This window comes from Giraffa tippelskirchi, chromosome 3, assembly GCF_054371585.1.
Source record: "Giraffa tippelskirchi isolate mGirTip1 chromosome 3, T2T-mGirTip1v1.2.pri, whole genome shotgun sequence".
Taxonomy (NCBI): Eukaryota; Metazoa; Chordata; class Mammalia; order Artiodactyla; family Giraffidae; genus Giraffa; species Giraffa tippelskirchi.
In genome coordinates this window covers 6,566,789-6,573,535 of record NC_137277.1, presented here as the reverse complement: position 1 = coordinate 6,573,535, position 6,747 = coordinate 6,566,789, and the positions used below count along the sequence as shown (strand labels likewise).

The 6,747-nt window shown below is 45.0% G+C and overlaps 1 protein-coding gene across 1 annotated transcript in view; it reads right to left on the bottom strand.

Annotated features, from left to right (window-relative positions):
- The window catches only part of RAB37 (RAB37, member RAS oncogene family), a 65,858-nt gene that overhangs the window by 47,187 nt on the left and 11,924 nt on the right, over window positions 1-6,747 (bottom strand). The gene's annotated exons all lie outside the window — the stretch shown is intronic.

Genomic DNA, 6,747 nt, shown 5'->3' with positions numbered 1-6,747 from the left:
CCCTTACTTGCCCTGTTCCGTCCACACTGGCCTTTCTCCTCCATCTAACTTTTAATTGCCTCAGTCAGCCTTTAAAATAGGCATTTACCAGATATATCGCTGGATATAAATTTTTTTACCCCAGATTCCAGTCATCTGGATGGATGGCATTCTGAAAAGGGACCTTTTCATGTCCTTAGAGATGGAGTTGACTAGGCCCTGATAACTGTAAAATTTGTCCAGTCCATTCCATAGCTAGGCAGAGCAGATTTCTGAGTGGTGGTCTTCACAGGAGGCACTTAGGTTCTTCTGGTGTTGGGTCATGACAGCAGGAATCTGTTTGGAATCCAGCCCAATTTGTTCAAGCTTGAGAGCGCTGGGCAAATGGTCAGGATGGGGGAAGGGAGGCAAACATGTGCAAGAGGGCTGAAGGAAGCTGTTTCCTAATGTTTAGAGATTACCATCTTGGTGTTGTCTCAGCTGTACCCGGCTTCGCCACAGAGACTTTGCTAAGGCAGACTTTGTGTTCTGGACTAGCACCTTTGTTGCAGGGGAGAGAAAGTTCAGATAAGGTTCATTTGGCCTGAGTGAGGGTGGCATTTACCATTTCCCAGGAAATGTTAGGACAAACTCCAAGATGTTTACCCATGAAGTTCCGGTTGAGTGCCCAGTTATTTATAGCCTGACAAAGGTGCCGGAGTTTCCTTCCTTTGGTTTTTGAATCATTAATATTTAAAGATCCCACTTTATAAAACATTGGAGGGTTTGGATAGTCTTCTTTTGAGAACTACATGTGTATTTCTGGCTTTCAGAAGACAGAGCCCTTTTTAAAAAAAAAAAACTGAAGTATAACTGATTTATAGTTACGTTAATTTCTGTTGTACAACAAAGCGATTCAGTTGTACATATATATTCTTATAAAATATCCTTTTCTCTTATGGTTTATCACAGGATAGGGAATATTGCTCCCTGTGCCGTTCAGCAAGACCTTGTTGCTTACCCATTCTATGTGAGTTTGCATTAACCCCAGACTCCCAGTCCATCCCTCTCCCACCCTCCCTCCTCCTTGGCAGCCACAAGTCTGTTCTCTATGGACCGAGCCCTTCTGAGAGTCAGTTGAGAGTCATATACGATTAATATATATACATTGGATTGGGACTTGCCCGGCTGTCTAGTGGTTATGACTTCATGCTTTCAGTGCAGGTTTGATCCCTGGTTGGGGAATTAAGACCCCACGTGCTGCACAGCATGGTCAAAAAGTTAAAAAATATATATATAAATGTTAGACTGAAGTGGGGCTGAAGGCTACCTTTGTTGGATATGTTGAAAACAGAGTTCATAGCCACTGGATCTTGGAAGAGCCGGGCAGCTAAACTCAGTTGATTTCATGTATCAATTATTTTTTATTTAATTTTATTTTTTAAAGAAGAGCAACACTTGTTAAGGAGCATACTATTTTTTAAAGTATTGACTTTGTTAGGATATTGCTTCTGTTTTCTATGTTTTGGTTTTTTTGGCCATGGGCCATGTGGGATCTTAGCTTCCTGACCAGGGATTGAACCCCTACCCCCTGCCTTGGAAGGGGAAGTCTTAAACACTGGGCCACCAGGGTAGTCCCTCACATATAAGAATTTTTTAGACCAGGAGGGACTGCTATAGGTCAGGCTTTTATCTTACCAAGTAGGTGTATTCTTACCCAATGTAATTGAAATTGTTAAAGGTCTATTTACGAGAAAAGTTGGTTCTATCAAGGAATCCCACAAAAGATATATTCTTTCTCTAAAAGCTTTCTTTGGCTCAAAATATCTAAATGTGTCATCATTGGCTATTAACAGTATCAAGATGTAGATCTAAGCCTTTTCTTCACTGATGAATCTGCTGAAAAAAAAAAAAGGGATTAATTGCCTTTTCTGCACAAACTACACACATCATCTGGTCCTGGAGTTTCTAGTTCCAGTTTCCCTGACATGGAGCAAGACGTTCTAGACACTGATGAAGCAATCCAATTGCAAAACCCTTTTTCATTTTTATGCTTTCATTATGAATATTTTACAGTCTTCTCCCTCGTTTCTAATTTGCCGTTAAAAAATGAGATGCTTTAATTTGGAGACTTCTCTTTTACGACTCCCTCCCCGGGCGGGTCTCCATCCCTAACTCTTTCGTCTCTTTTTATCTTTTATATTTTGTCCTACCTCCTTTTGAACATAATGGGCTGTTTTTCTGGATGCCTGACGTCCTCTGCCAGCATTCAGAAGTTGTTTTGTGAAGTTTGCTCAGCGTTCAGATGTTCTTTCAATAAATTTGTGGGGGAGAGAGTGGTCTCCCCATCCTATTCCTCTGTCATCTTCGAGATGCTCTAATTGAGTCTTTCTAAAACACTCGATTTATTTATTTATTTATTTATAAAATAAAAAAAAAAATTTTTTTTTCCACCTGCAGTTGAAGCTTGGAGTCTTAACCACTGGATTGCCAGGGAAGTCCCCTCAATTTTGTAGAAATAACTTTTTTTGTTTACATTCCCTGCCATTGGTCAATATTGATTCTGTTTATACTCTTAATTGGTTTGTTCATGGATGAAGTGATCAGATTGCATGATTATAATTCACGGGTATGACTGGCCTAAACAGGTTTGGGCCTGGATGCTGTTGACGCTTGTTAAACATGTGTCTCAATGGGTGATGCGTGAAGAGAAGAAGCAAGAGGGTCTTCAAGAGAATCTACCTGTTGCCACAGGCACAAAGACAGTATTTTCACCAAGAGATTGAAAGGTGTTGGTTGCTGTAATAAGTTGGTTAAGAAAGGGATTGGTTTGGAACTTTCCTAGTGGTCCAGTGGTTAAGACTTTGCACTTCCACAGCAGGGTTCAGTCCCTGGGAGGGGAACTAGGGGCATGGCCAAAAAAAAAAAAAGAGTTAGTTAAGACAGTTTCTACTAAACCATCTGTTATGACCATAGTTTCATAAAAGAAAAGACATGTAGCGCCCCAAATCAGAACAGTAGGCGGTGCTTCCCATGAAGGACAATCAGTGACTTTGGGCCAACATGGATTTATGCTGTGTCTGTATATAACCTCCTACGAATTGACTAATGCTTTGTCAAGGGCTGGTGCTCACATACAGGCTAAGAATTGTCAGCCACTGATTTTGTCCACGTTGTTCTCTAGACATGGATTCTCTTCTCTGGGTCCAGCTAGTGTGGTCTGTGCACGTGTGTTAAGTCGCTTTAGTCGTGTCTGACTCTTTGTGACCCCATGGACTGTAGTCCACAAGGTTCCTCTGTCCATGGGGTTCTCCAGGCAAGAACGCTGCAGTGGGTTGCCACGCCCTTCTCCAGGGGATCTTCCTGACCCAGGGATCGAACCCATGTCTCTTACGTCTCCTGCATTGGCAGGTGGGCTTTTTACCACTAGCGCCACCTGGGAAGCCCAGCATCCCCCTAAAACCTCCTAGTAACTAATTCATCTGAACGCTAAGGTTGTTACTCATGAGGGCCCTGTGACCTTACATCAGAAGGGAAAAGAACCACTTCAGTCCCTCAGATTCCCCTGCCCAGCATAAGCCCTTCCCCGAATAATCCATGCGGATGACAAACTCACCCGGCCCTGTCCTGAGTGGGTGCAGTGCCAGCACCAACAAAAGGTGACCGGCTCACTGGTTTTACTGAAGAACCTCTAAGGACGGGTTTGGAGTTAGCGAGGGGGTAAGACTGTTCCTGGGTCTTCTCTGATGGCTCAGACTGTACAGAATCTGCCTGCAGTGTGGGAGATCTGGGTTTGATCCCTGGGTCCGGAAGATCCCCTGGAGAAGGCAATGGCTACCCACTCCAGTATTCCTGCCTGGAGAATCCCATGGACGGAGGAGCCTGGCGGGCTACGGTCTGTGGGGTCGCAAAGAGTCAGATATGACTGAAACGACTAACACTTTCACTTTCAAGACTGTTTCTAAGGATCAGAAATAGAGAAGAGACATTCTGAACTCTTGTGTGATAGAAAAGGTGCTCTTAGCAGAGAGGAGAGATGTCTTATCTTGTGTTCCAGAATAAAAACTCCACTCTGGAGACTTTCTGAAACCTCCCACTTCCTCCCTATCACTCTTTCCGTCTTCAGTCACAAACCCAGATACTGCTAGTCCCATTGATTATTATCTTCTCCTTATTATTATTATTGGCCATGACACAGAGCATATGGGATCTTATGTCCCCGGCCAGAAATCATTCCTGTGCCCCCTGTGATGGGAGCTTGGAATCTTAACCACTGGACTGCCAGGGAAATCCTTATCTCCACGAATTGTTTCATTTTAAGTTTTATTGGGCAGAGGATAAGATGGTTGGATGGCATCACCAACTCAGTGGACATGCATTTGAGCAAACTCTGGCAGATAGTGGAGGACAGAGGAGCCTGGTGTGCCGCAGTCAATGGCATTGCAAAGTTGGACACAACTTTGTGACTGAACAACAAATTTTAATGACATATTTGGTGCGGACTATATGTCTACATAAGACGTGTATTTGTTTTAAAGGATAGGGAAGCAAACACTCCCTATTCACCATCCTAGTGAAGAAATGGAGTGTTACCACTGAAATCACCCAGCTCATTGTTTGTCTTTGGTTCTTCCAAGGAAGACTGTGCTTGCCTAATGTGGCTGTAAACTTCTATCACAGCCCCTGACCCACTCTCCTTGCCTTCATGTTAATTACCAAAGCCATCAGAGGAGCTGGTCTTCATTAGGCATCATTCTGTACTAAATTAACAAATCTACACACAACCCTTCCTATCTTAATATGACTTTTCTTCCTCAATAAAGCTACCACACCTGACTGTGCCTTTATGCTCTTTAAGAATCTGGTGATGGTGGGAGGGCAGCCTCATCAAATTTCCTTCCAGCACAGACAGACAGAATGCTGCCCTCTGTCAGATGAGCTGACACCCCTAGACGGAGGGTTTCTGTGACAAGGAAGCGGCAGGTCACAACCCCAGGTCTCACCCACGCTGCCCGGTGCCAGCCCCCTGGTCACTGGAAGGAGTTGCAAAGTTCAGACGATGTACTCATTTCAAAAGTTCACATTGCCTTTGCAGGATTAGTAATAAGCCACAAAAGCAGAAGGACCGAACACTGGGGACCCTTGTCCTCCCGCTGAAACACCTTGATGCCTGTCGCGTGGCAAATGAAAGTAGGACCGGCAGAGAGATAATCCACCTAAAAATAGCTGAGACGTGAGAACAGAAGTGAAAGCAGAGGCAAATGAAGGAGATTCTTCCCTGGAGCCATCTTGGTGTCAGTGAATCTTGGTGTGCTTTCCTGTGGCTATTACCCTGCAGCTGGTTATTTTTAAATTAAAAAAAAAATTGTTGAAATACAGTTGACTTACAGTGTTGTGTTAGTTTCAGGTGTGATTTAGTTATGTATATATATATATACATATATATTATTTTTCAGATTCTTTTTCATTATGGATTATTCCAACTCTTTGCGACTCCGTGGACTGTAGCCCACCAGGCTCCTCTGTCCACGGAATTCTCCAGGCAAGAATAGTGGAGTGGGTTGCCATTTCCTTCTCCAGGGGATCTTCCTGACCCAGGGATCGAACCCGGGTCTCCTGCATTGTAGGTAGATTCTTTACAATCTGAGCCACCAGGGGAGGCCTTATGGGTTATTTATCACAAGATATTGAATATAGTTCCCTGTGCTATACAGTAGGACTCATTCTTTATCTTTCGCAGTTGCATTGTTATGGAGGCAAATCCCCGGGGGATAATGTTGCTCCTGGGCCCCCGTGGACAGGGACTCACTGCGCCAGGCCTACTTTTCAATGGTGTCTGGATAGCCCCAAGGTTGGGGTTCTGTCTTTTTCTTTCTTTTTGTGGCTGTACCACGTGGCATGTGGGATCTTAACTCCCCAACCAGAGATCACACCGGAGCTCCCTGCGGTGGAAGCCCACAGTCTTAACCACTGGACCACCAGGGAAGTCCCAGGGTTTTGTCTGTTTCCTACTTATTTGCTGGGTGGCCTTGTACAATCATGAAATGTCTCTCGGGGTCTGTTCATCCCTCTTCCAGAGGGTGTTTAACCAAAGGGCCACAGACCCTCTAGACTGTGATCTCAGAGTAACCAAAGTGGCTTTCTGGTTCCCAGTGTGTGATAGCTTGGGCCCCCTGACGTCTGTCCAGCCAACCCCAGCTCTCTCTGAGAGGTCCCCCAGGAGCTGCTGCACATGCCCCATGGAAGGCTCCTTCAAGGCTTTTCATTTCTTTAAAAAGCTGGCCCTGGGGAGGAATACAGCTCACTTCTTGGACACTTTGCCCAGAGCGTAAGATGACATTTCTCTGGCTCCTCACAGCTCATCTGAAGCCAGGCATGGTGTGAGGTCAAAAGAAAGGAGGACACATCCAGAGAACAGCTCAGAACTACTGCAGAGACCTAGGCTCGGACCCTCCAGGGTGTCCTATCTGACAGCAGCAATGGTTACAGATTTTGTGGGTCTCAGCGCAAAACAACAATATGGGGCTCTTTGTACAAAAATTGAGACTCTCGAGATGGGGAGAGTATTAAACCAGTACTAAATCAGCAGAGTATTAAGCCCATCACAGGGCCCTTCCAGGTGTGGGGCTGGTGTGATGGCCCAGGTGGCTTGCCCATGAAGCTGGCCCCGTTTGGCTCACTTTTCACCTGCTTTTATGAATCCATGAGCTGCTCACAGCTTACCCCACTGCACCTCCCCGCTGAAAAATCCAGGCTTCTTCACACCAGCTGACTCTGACCCCAAAATGA